Source organism: Rana temporaria, chromosome 8 (genome assembly GCF_905171775.1).
Source record: "Rana temporaria chromosome 8, aRanTem1.1, whole genome shotgun sequence".
Classification (NCBI taxonomy): domain Eukaryota; kingdom Metazoa; phylum Chordata; class Amphibia; order Anura; family Ranidae; genus Rana; species Rana temporaria.
The window spans coordinates 160,725,819-160,738,055 of NC_053496.1; positions in this window are offsets into that span (position 1 = coordinate 160,725,819).

Consider the following 12,237-nt stretch of genomic DNA (forward strand, 5'->3'; position numbering starts at 1 on the left):
TCGCACTGTAGCTTCAGTGCTTAGTCATAGCTGGAGGGATGAAAACACATTGCCCTCTATGGAGATGGTTCACATCTCCACGCCGAACGCCGTACGCCTGCCGCCTGAAAAAAAGTCCCGGACCTTTTTTTCAGGCGGCTTTCGACGTTCGGCATAGGAGATGTGAACCATCTCCATAGAGGGGGTGAGGCTGCATTCACAATCGCGGGGTCTTGTCGCCGCAAATCGCGGTACAAAACGACGCAATTTGTTGCCGCAATTTGCGGGACAAAACGCAGCGATTTTGTACGCCTAGGTGTGAATGCAGCCTTAAAGTGGTTCTAAAGGCAGGAGGTTTTTTTTATCTTTTATGTTGGTAAAGTTATTGAAAGATCAACTGTACTAAATTTGGCTCCACCCACACATTATTAAAATGATCAATAATAACAATTTATTTTCTTAAAGTGGACCTTGAGTAATTTTTTCATCTTTCCATCTATATTAAATCTTCTGCCCTTGTTGTTTTAACTTTGAATAGAAAAACATTTTTTTCTGCCAGTAAATACCTTATACAGTCCACTTCCTGTTTCTTGTCCGGTAAAATAGCCTAGGCTTATGACATCATGCACAGCTTTCTCTCTCACTCTCATTAAAGTTTGCCAGGAAGGGACCTAGGGCCTAGCTCTGAGGAAGGGGGTGCACCCCAAAATGCGTTAGCTGTACCCCGTATTCTGTGCATGTCCATGCACTGTGTGTTTATGGTCTTTTGTCAGTTGCATTTTGTGAGTACCCACTTTTACACAAAAACGTATTATTATTTAATTATCTCTGGTAACGCACTAGGTGTGCATGCCTTCCATTTCTGTTTTTCTTGTAGTTTCTTTCAGATTACCCCATCTGAGGAAGGCAGCATCCACCTAGCTTTGGGATATCATATATACTAACTTTCACACCATCGTTTTATCTGATATCTGTTACACCACACCTTGGAAGACCTATTAGCACTGGAAGCAGCGGCGGTGCATCCATAGTGGGCGCAGGAGCGCCGTCCCCTCTCTCCCCTGCGCCCTCTCCCCTGCAATGCATGAATCTCTATGTATTGTCGCTGCTACCGCCCACTATTCAGTTGGCCGGCCCTCCGGTGAGCGCCAGCCATCTGAATAACAGCAGTTTGTTGGTGTTTGGGAGTGCCTATCAGAGCCAGCCGCTCTGGCTGTTGGCTCTAATCGGCTTCCAAATAGTTAACCAGGGGACACAGGGGGTGTGCGTTCCCTGGTTAACACTGACACTTGTCTCAGGCAATCAGGCTCACCGGGTCTGGTTACCGGTAACCTGATTGGCTGAAGCGACATCGAGGGCGGGACTTGGGAGAAGACATCGAAGGGACGTGGCTGACCTGAGAAAGGTAAGTGCTGGGGGACGGGCAAGCAATCTAGCTGCAATTGCTGGGCACAGTGGTGACAATTGCTGGGCACACTGCGGTGGTGACAATTGCTGGGCACAGTGGTGAAAATTGCTGGGCACAGTGGCTGCGTTTGATGGCACAGTGAGGCTGCAATTTTAGTTTTTTTGCACCCCCCGCCACTGGCTGGAAGTGACTGTGTTTTTTGTGTTTCTACTGAAGGGAGGGGGGTCATAAAAGGGCCAACGAGAGCTGGAGAGCTGGAAGTGTGTCTGTGTAAATCCATTAAGTAAACAATTAAAATGATTGCAGCCAGATTTAGTGGAGGGAGATGACACGGCTGGGACACGGCTGGGACACGGCTGGGCACAATCACGTACCTGTATGTGTCTCTTTAATGAATGACACGGCTGGGCACAATCACGTACCTGTACGTGTCTCTTTAAGCCCAGCCATGGGGTCGCGAGCGTGCCGCGACCCGGTCGGAAGCGGGACCCGATCGCCGCCGGTGTCCCACGATCGGTCACCAGAGCTGAAGAACGGGGAGAGGTGTGTGTAAACACACCTTCCCCATTCTTCATTGTGGCAGTGTCAGTGATTGTCTCTTCCCTGATATAGGGAAAGACGATCACTGACTTCACACGTCCAGCCCCGCCCCCCTACAGTTAGAAACACATATGAGGTCACACTTAAGCCCTTCAGCGCCCCCTAGAGGTTAACTCCCAAACTGCAATTGTCATTTTCACAGTAATCAATGCATTTTTATAGCACTTTTTGCTATGAAAATGACAATTGTCCCAAAAATGTGTCAAAATTGTCCGATGTGTCCTCCATAATGTCGCAGTCACAAAAAAAAATTCATGATCGCCGCCATTAGTAGTAAAAAAAAATTATTAATAAAAATGCAATAAAACTATCCCCTATTTTGCAAACGCTATAAAGTTGGCGCAAACCAATCGATAAATGCTTATTGCGATTTTTTTTACCAAAAATAGGTAGAAGAATACGTATCGGCCTAAACTGAGGGAAAAAAACGTTTTTTTTTATATCTTTTTTGGGGATATTTATTATAGTAAAAAGTAAAAATTATAGCATTTTTTCCAAAATTGTCGCTCTATTTTTGTTTATAGCGCAAAAAATAAAAACCCCAGAGGTGATCAAATACCACCAAAAGAAAGCTCTATTTGTGGGGAAAAAAGGACGCCAATTTTGTTTGGGAGCCACGTCGCACGACCGTGCAATTGTCAGTTAAAACAACGCAGTGCCGAATCGCAAAAAGGGGCGAGGTCCTTAACCTGCATAATGGTCCGGGTCTTAAGTGGTTAATAACACACAGCACTTTAATAGACCATTTTACAGTACAATTGAAAATACTTTATTAGTACCTTTCTTTAAAGAGTTATTGCATTGCTAAATTTGGTTACAGCCTCAACCAGCGAGGGACGCTTTCATTTCACTGCAAATTACAACACCGTATTCATCTTAGATAGTAGTAGTAAGATTCAACCCAAAACCTTTAAAAATTTTTTTTACTATACTGACATATAAGGGTTCATTTATTAAAAATTAATAGGTAGATTCACAAAGAGTTAGGCCGGCTTAACGGTAGATAAGCCGACCTAACTCTGAATCTACGCCGGCGTTTGTTTAAGTGTATTCTCAAACAGAGATACACTTAAACAAAGCTAAGATAGGCTTGCACCGTTCTATCTTAGCTTGCAATGTTTCTGTTGTCGCTAGATGGCGCTTCCATTGCGGCCGGCGTAGATTATGTAAATGAGGGGATACGCCGGTTCACGAACGTACGCCAGGCCTACACCGTCGCATTATGTCGTTTCCGTAAGGGATAAGCCGCCTAAAGTTATTCCATCTATGAGGTGGAATAACAATGTTAAGTATGGCCGCCGTTCCCGCGGCAAGGTTCGAATTTTTAACGTTGTTTGCGCAAGTCGTTCGCGAATCGGGATTTACGTCGTTTACGTACACGTCGAAATCAATAGGCCCGTACGGCCTACTTAGCCGCAATGCGCACTGGGAAATGTAGTCGCCCGGCGCATGCGCAGTGTCACAAAACGTGAGGTCAAGCCTCATTTCCATACAACACGCCCCCCTCCAATTCATTTGAATTAGGCGCGCTTACGCCCGCTCGTTTTAGGCTACACCGCCGTAGATTAGCAGGTAAGTGGTTTGTGAATCACTACTAGCCTAAATAATTTACGGCGGTGTAGCCTAAAAAGGCTAGGCTAGGCCGTCCTAAAGATAGGCGCCCGTACGTGAATCTACCTATAAGAGTGCAAAATCTTGTGCAGCTTTGCATAGAAATAAGCTGCCACCGGAGATATCAGCGCACAGCAGCGTCCACCGGTGCCTCTCACAGCTCCACTTGCGGGCATTCGACCGCGGACCTACGGCGGCATCGATCGACCATGGGGAGAAGCAGGAAGAAGCCCCAGCAGCCGCAAAAGCTGGATGGCTTCTTCATCCACGCACGGCGCACACAGCCGCAAAATGGCGGCGCCGCGGGAAATGTCAGGCAGGACAATGTCCAGCTTCACGGAGGTGATCCGGCTCATAACACAGATCACCCGAGCCTGCCAATCAGTGCTTCCTCCTCTGAGACGTCTAGCCCCACGACCAGGAGCCCGGCAAAGTCCAGACAGCGGAGGGACTCTCCGCCCAGGCAAACCAGTGAAGGTATGGACGTTACAGGCCCTCACCTCTCCTCAGCTGACACACACAAGCAGGGAAGGGATCCCATAGCAGAATTTCCCACTGCAGACGGCCCAGTATCTGATACCATGATGAAGGAGATGCTGCTCTCCCTAAGATCCTCTCTGCAGTCTGATCTGATTAGGGGGCTGAATGAATGCCGCAGAGAAGTGCAGGGACTGGGACACAGGGTGCACACAGTAGAATCCAAAATGGAGGACTTCACCTCATCCTACAACACAATGGTGGAAGCACATACAGCTCAGGGTGAAGACATAGAATGGATTAAAGACAAGCTCTCGGACCTCGAGGACAGGTCCAGGAGGAACAATCTCAAGTTGCGTGGTGTCCCTGAATCGGTCCCTCCCAACCAGCTCCTGCAGTATGCCCAAACCCTGTTCTCCTCACTGCTTCCTGAGGCGACAGCACATGATCTGCTTGTGGATAGGATCCATAGGCTCCCTAAACCATCCTTCCTACCTGATGATACACCCAGAGATGTCCTGCTGAGGGTCCATTTCTATCACATCAAAGACCAAATCCTCCAGGCTTCCCGCAAACCAGGGGGGCTCCCTCAGCAGTACGCTACACTTAGGTTGCTGCCAGACCTGTCCAGGCACACCTTGCAACGCCGTCGCAACCTGCTTACTATTACTAAGGCGCTGAGGAACCATAATATCCTCCACAAGTGGAAATATCCTGCCACACTTGTCATTACTCATAATGGGACCTCGGTGTCTGTGTCCAAACTGGAAGAAGGATTGGGTATCTTGCAGCAATGGGGCATTCTCCCTGAACAACCGGCTCCACACCTACCCCGTCCGGGTGTGCGACCCATGCAGAATGATTGGCAGGTGGTGTCTCACAAGCGCTCCTCTAAGAAAAAAAACGGTGGTATCGCCTAATATCATCCCACCACAGTTCTCAAGAATCTCCGGAGAAGAGAGTTTCAGTTCAATTCTCTTGTTCACCCCTTTTCTACCTATAGCAGCTACGTCTGCACGGGGATCCGTTCATGGATCCGTTTCTTACCATTTTTTCACTGAATTTGTTTTTTGTTCTCGTTTCTTTTTTCAGTTTTTTTGATGTACACAGATCCAGAGACGTTGTCAGAACCGCCGATGTGGAGGACGTTATACCCGGTGCCTGCTCCTGCATGGTACGTCAACATGCCCGGAAGGCCCCCTGGGGAACAGTGAGTAGTAGTAAGGCACTTATGCGAACTAGTTCATACCCCGCCTGCAATGACGATCACATTTTTATCTCTTAATGCCCGGGGTTTGAATCACCCTGCGAAGCGTTTTTCCATGTGGTCGGAAGCCACAAAACGGGGCGCAGACATTCTCTGTGTTCAAGAAACACATTTTCAAATGCATAAATCCCCTCCTTGCTCCCATAGGAACTTTCCGTTTGTTTACACAGCCTGCACTCCAGAAGGAAAGAAAGGGGGTGTACTGCTTGCCCTCAAGAATTCCCTCTCCTTCCAGCCTAAAGACACATTCATAGACGAAGGCGGCAGATTCATTATTGTCACTGGGGACATAAACTCTAAACCTTACACGATCGTATCGGTGTACGCACCCAATAGGCACCAACTTCGTTTCCTGAAAAAAGTTCTAAAAAAAGTGCATTCCATGAAGTATGGAAATCTTGTGATGTGTGGCGATTTTAACATAACTTCAGACCCTAGAATGGACACAACCTCTGGCACATCCAAGAGAGTGCAATCACTTCAGGCTCTGACACACGCTGAAGAACTGTTTGATGTTTGGAGGTGTCTACACCCTACTGAGAGAGACTATACCTATTTCACGAGTAGACACAACTCTTACTCTCGTATAGACATGTTCCTGCTGGACAAGTGGCTTCTGCAAAATGTGGACACAGTGACAATTCATGACATTACATGGTCAGACCACGCTGCCATTTCCATGTCGGTAGTAGAAAGGGGAGTCTCTTCCTCACCCCCCATATGGCGTTGTAACACAACACTTCTACAAGAACAACATTGTCAAAAACATATCTCCCTACACATCCAAAACTACTTCCTAGATAACGCTACCTCGGTTAATGACCCTTACGTAGTGTGGAATGCACACAAAGCCTATGTGAGGGGCATACTAATTCAACTGGGCGCCACAGAAAAGAAAAAGAAGGCCCAACGGTACAATAAAATCCTTCTGGATTTGAGAGACCTTGAAGTGCAAAACAAAAACTCACCATCACCTTCCTTTGCCACTAAACTGTGCTCTCTTAGAGAAGACCTTAGGGAGCTATTGACCCAGCAATACGACAGACATTTCAGCCGTCTAAAACTAAATTACTATTCTAACGCCAATAGGGCAGGAAAGTACCTAGCGAACAGGCTTAAAGCTGTCCGCACCAAAGTAAGGATAGCCTTCCTGAAACACCCTACTTCACAGCATAAGGTTGTCAACCCCCAAGAGATTGCGAACCAATTTGCTGACTATTATAGTTCACTGTACAATCTGCACTCGGATCCCGACACGCCACAACCAAATACTGACAAAATCCAAAAGTTCTTGAAAAACATACAACTTCCCTCTCTCTCAGAAGAGCAGCTTAGAGAACTCAATGCCCCAGTCACCCGCCAGGAAATAGAAAAAATTATTATCTCCCTCCCTAATGGAAAATCGCCAGGCCCGGATGGGTTCACGAACGAATATTTCAAAGTATTTCGATCTGTCCTATTGACCCACATGTCAGGTGTTTTCAACAAGGCTGCAGAATCTGCAACCCTTCCCCATGAGATGTTAAGAGCACACATAGTGACACTGCCAAAACCGGGTAAAGACCCCAACACCCCTGCAAACTTTAGGCCCATATCCCTTCTCAACACGGATACCAAAATATATGCTAAACTGTTGGCTAAAAGGCTTACTAACATAATACCTACACTCATACAACGCGACCAAATGGGATTTGTGAGGGGGAGACAAACCTCAGACGCCACAAGACGTATTATAAATGTGATCCACCGAGCTGAGGTAACCCGAACGCCTTCTCTGCTGCTCTCCATAGACGCAGAGAAGGCGTTTGATAGAGTTCACTGGAATTATATGGGACAGGTCTTAAGTAAGTTTGGTTTCCAAGGGAATATATTAAATGCTATCATGGCCCTTTATTTGTCTCCATCCGCACAAGTCTTTGCTGCTGGGTTTCTGTCCTCATCCTTCCCGATCTCGAACGGTACCAGGCAGGGTTGTCCTCTGTCTCCGACCATTTTCAACCTCATGATAGAACCTCTAGCGGAGGCTATCCGCTCTCACCCACTGGTCTCGGGCTTCCAGTTTGGCTCTCGCAAACATTCCATCAACTTATTCGCAGACGATGTTATCTTAATCTTGTCTAATCCAATCGTTTCACTGAAAGCGGCACACGATGTCCTCACTGAATTTGGGGAGATCTCCTACTACAAAATTAATTTCTCTAAGTCCCTGATACTGGACCTAGGAGTCCAAACACACATTAAAGTGGCATTGCAAAACCAACTCCCTTATACATGGAGCAAGGGCAGCGTTACTTATTTAGGTTTAGTCCTCACGAATAGGATCGCCACACTTGCCAGAGCTAACTTGCCTCCTCTAATAGCCAAACTGGAAGCCCAGTTCAGGGACATGGCCAAAAAGGAAGTGTCTTGGATGGGTAGGATTGCGGCCTACAAGATGATGATCCTGCCACAAATTTTATATGTGTTCCGGACTCTTACAGTCCACATCCCTCACTTTTATATTAAGAGTCTGTCAGAAATTGGGTGGAAGTATATCTGGAATGGTAAAAAACCCAGGTGTTCGCGGAACAATTTAATCTCCCACAAAACAGCGGGGGGAGCGGGAGTAGTTGACATCCATGACTATCTGTGGGCGACCCGGTTGGACCAAATAAAATTAGAGACGCAGACGCACCTCTGTGGGTAGATATTGAAAGGGAGATATCACCGCTGAAAGATCTAACACTGTTACTCTCAGGAGATGGTTGGGCTCATTGGGATGTAGATGGAATGTCACCACCAATGCAAACCTCCATCAAGACTTGGAGGCTACTTCTGGAACGAACACAACACGACACGCGACTCACTGGCCTCGAACTGCCCCTGCAACTCTTGGAAGCCGAGATCCCTGCTCTAAAAGTACAGGACTTGACTGAACGGGGTATCTATCGCCTATCGGATCTATATGAGGGTGTTCGACACAAATCTGCACAAACACTTATGACGCAATACCGACTACAGACTACACATTTCTTTAAGTGTCTGCAAATTACACATCTTACTAGACAGACGTTGACCTTCCGGGTACAGTATGGTATTTCTATACCACAGCTACGCAGAATACGAAAGGCACCTCGTTCTTTTATAATTTGTTCCAGAATAAGCTGCAGTTTTCCAAAACGGCAGCCATGCTCAAGTGGGAGGGGGACTTAGGGTCATCTTTTTCCGAAGACCAATGGAAACGTGCATTCAGGGCATTACACGGGGCTTCTCACTGTGTCAAGCACTGGGAGTTGGGGATTAAGATGGCAAACAGATGGCATTATACCCCTTTTAGGTTATCGACATACTTCCCTGGGACATCCTCTAATTGTTGGAGACAATGTGGACAAGTGGGGAACCTACTACACATGTTTTGGCACTGCCCTACTGTCAACAATTTATGGAAACAGGTTTTCCGACTAATCTCCTCACTGACGGGTATACCCACCTCGCCAGACCCTGCACTAGCACTCCTCCATTTAAACATTGACAAATTCCACCACGACTTCAGACAGGTCATATCCCATATTCTCTTGGAAACACGCGCGTTGATACTGCGCAACTGGAAAAGTGACAAAGACCTTATCCTATCTGACGTCACAAAGGCAGTTCATAGGAACTACTCGTTTGAACGACTACTGGCTATTAACTCACTCAAATGCCAAAAATTTGATGAATGTTGGTCTATTTGGCCCAAACACCTATGACTTACTGAAAGGATGTATATCTGATGCTGTGTATATCTCTCTTCCTTATTGTTTCAGTATTTTGCTTTTCTTGTAAAATTGAGAAAAAGTTCAATAAAAAGTATTGAAAAAAAAAAAAAGAAATAAGCTGCCAGGTTTTATTGTCAAAGCTGAAATTAGAAGCTGATTGGCTACCATGCACAGCTGCACTGGATTCTGAGTGCTCCAGTTTTAGTAAATATACCCCATAGACTTTTACAGCAACCATCTCAAAAGTTGAAAACCTAACATACCATACAGTACAATCTGAAAAAGCTGCTCTATCTATAAGGATTACAAGCATACGCAGCCAAATTATAAAAAATTTAAATACCTCCAGCATTTTTTTCTGATATCAGCTATGACTAAGCATCTATCCATGATGTGAAACATGTTAGCTTTTTTGTCCCCTATGTCCACTTCCTACCATTGATTGCAGCGTTGCATGAATTTTTGGATGTTATACAGCTTTGGATTGTATCCTTTGTTCATTTAGTTTCAATAAATCACCTATCATGCCGCGTACACACAGTCGTTTTTCGGCATAAAAAAAAATGACGTTTTTAAAAACGTCATTTAAAATGTGTGGGCTTCACATCGTTTATCGGCTTCTGAAAAACGACAAAAAAAAAAATTCGAACATGCTGCATTTTTTAACGTTGTTTTTTAAAATGTCATTTTTCGGGTTGTAAAAAATGATCGTGTGTGGGCTAAAACGACATTTTAAACCCGTTATGAGACGGGAGCGCTCGTTATGGTAAAACTACCATTCATAATGGAGAAAGCACATTCATCACGCTGTAACAGACAAAAAAAGCGCGAATCGTCTTTTACTAACAAGAAATCAGCTAAAAGCAGCCCAAAGGCGAATAGAGCTTCCCCTTCAGAGTGCCGTCGTACGTGTTGTACGTCACCGCGCTTTGTTCATTTTTCAAAATGATGGTGTGTGGGCAACATCGTTTTTAATGATGAAGTTGGAAAAACTTTGTTTTTTGGACATGCTGAAAAACATCGTTTTTTTTCATGCCGAAAAACGACTGTGTGTACGCGCCATCAGAGTGCGGCAGTCCAGGAACATTTCTTTTTTCCACTGATCAGCGCAGAGTTTGCACCTGTCAGTACTACAGGGCGGGAGCACAGCATAGGTCGCAGGGCTTGGAGCGGTACTCTTTTCCATTTTTTTCTGATACCTATAGTTTAAAGCCTGGGAGAATGACTACTGTGTTTGAGCGGTTGTGCAATAATACCTCTAGTTCATTGTTGTATAAAGAGATCAATGAACATGATCTCCCATCTAAATCTACAGCTATGCTACAATGGGAGGTTGAAACAAGAATATCCAGTGGAAGACTGGCTTGATATGTTGTCTAATATGTATATGTGGACTAGGTCGATAGCTGTGAAGGAAGCGGTTGTTAAACTCCATACTAGATGGCACTATACCCCAGCTACATTACATAGAATGTATCCATTGGAGCTCGACACTTGCTTTAGAGCAGCGGTCTCAAACTGGTTTGCACTACAAGTTCCATCATGCCTTTGCCTTTGGGAGTCATTCTTGTAACTGTCTTACAATGCCTCATGGGACTTGTAGTTTCACAACAGCTGGAGGGTCGCCATTTTGAGACCCCTGCTTTTGAGGATGCATGGAAAGAGCGACACATATTCTGGAGGTGTACAGCCATTAAACCCTTATTGGCAACAGGCCTCATCTACTGTAGCCCGCATTACCGGGTCTCTCATTACACTCACTAATCCCTATTAGGTAGATTCAAAGAGATGGGCTTAACTTTGCGGCGGCGTAGCTTAGCCGGTTTAGGCTACGCCGCCGTAAGTTAGCTAGGCAAGTACATGATTCTCAATGTACTTGCCTGCTAATAGCCTAAAGCGGGCGGGCGTAAGGGCGCGGAATTCAAATGTGTTGGAGGGGGGCGTGTTTGATGGTAATGAGGCTTGATCTCACGTTTTTTACGTTTTTTTTTAACTGGGCATGCGCCGGGCGCCTACATTACCCAGTGTGCATTGCGGCTACGTATGCCGCACGGCCTGATTGATTTCGATGTGGACGTAAACGACGTGAATCGGCGTATCAACTCATTTACATATTCTACGCCGACCGCAATGGAATCGCCACCTATCGGCCATCCGAAATATTGCAATCTAAGATACGATGGCGCAAGCCGTCGTATCTTAGATATGTTTAAGCGTATCTCTGTTTGAGCATACGCTTAAACATAAGTCGGCGTAGATGCTGAGTTAGGTCGGCTTATCTACTGATAAGCCAGCCAAACTCTTACTGAATTTTACAGACTTACCGGAGGTCCCCCCCAGCCAGAAATTAGCCCACACGCTACTCAATGCTATACACTGGGCCATACCCCTAAACTGGAGATCTCCCTCAGTACCATGGTCACAAGTAATGCATTGCATGGAAGGGATCAATATAATAGAGAGGTTACACTATGCACATCTTCTATCGCAAGTGGTCGTCATGGTCTCCCTTCTATTAAAGTATTACCAGGTCTATTGGACTATTGATATGAGTGCCTTTGCTGTTTCTGCTGTACCTTTGAGGCTGTAATCACACCTATGCGAAATGGATGTGGGTTCCCTAAATCCAATTCGCAATAGCAGGAGATTTTGACCGGCTCCCTATGGAACCTGTTCACATATCTCAGCTGCGGCTTCGGTCACAGGACCCCTGTGCGTCTTTTGGTTTGTTACAGGTCGGAATTTAACAAAAAATTTGGGCTAAAATCGGACCTGGAACAGTAAACCAGGATTCACAATCGTGGCGTTTTGTCGCCGCAAATCGCGGTACAAAACGCCACAATTTGTCGCCGCAATTCGCGGGACAAAACGCTGCGATTTTGTATGCCTAGGTGTGAATGCAGCCTTAAAGTAGTTCTAAAGGCAGGAGTTTTTTTTTATCTTTTATGTTGGTAAAGTTATTGAAAGATCAACTGTACTAAATTTGGTTCCACCCACACATTATTAAAATGATCAATAATAACAATTTATTTTCTTAAAGTGGACCTTGAGTAATTTTTTCATCTTTCCATCTATATTAAATCTTCTGCCCTTGTTGTTTTAACTTTGAATAGAAAAACATTTTTTTCTGCCAGTAAATACCTTATACAGTCCACTTC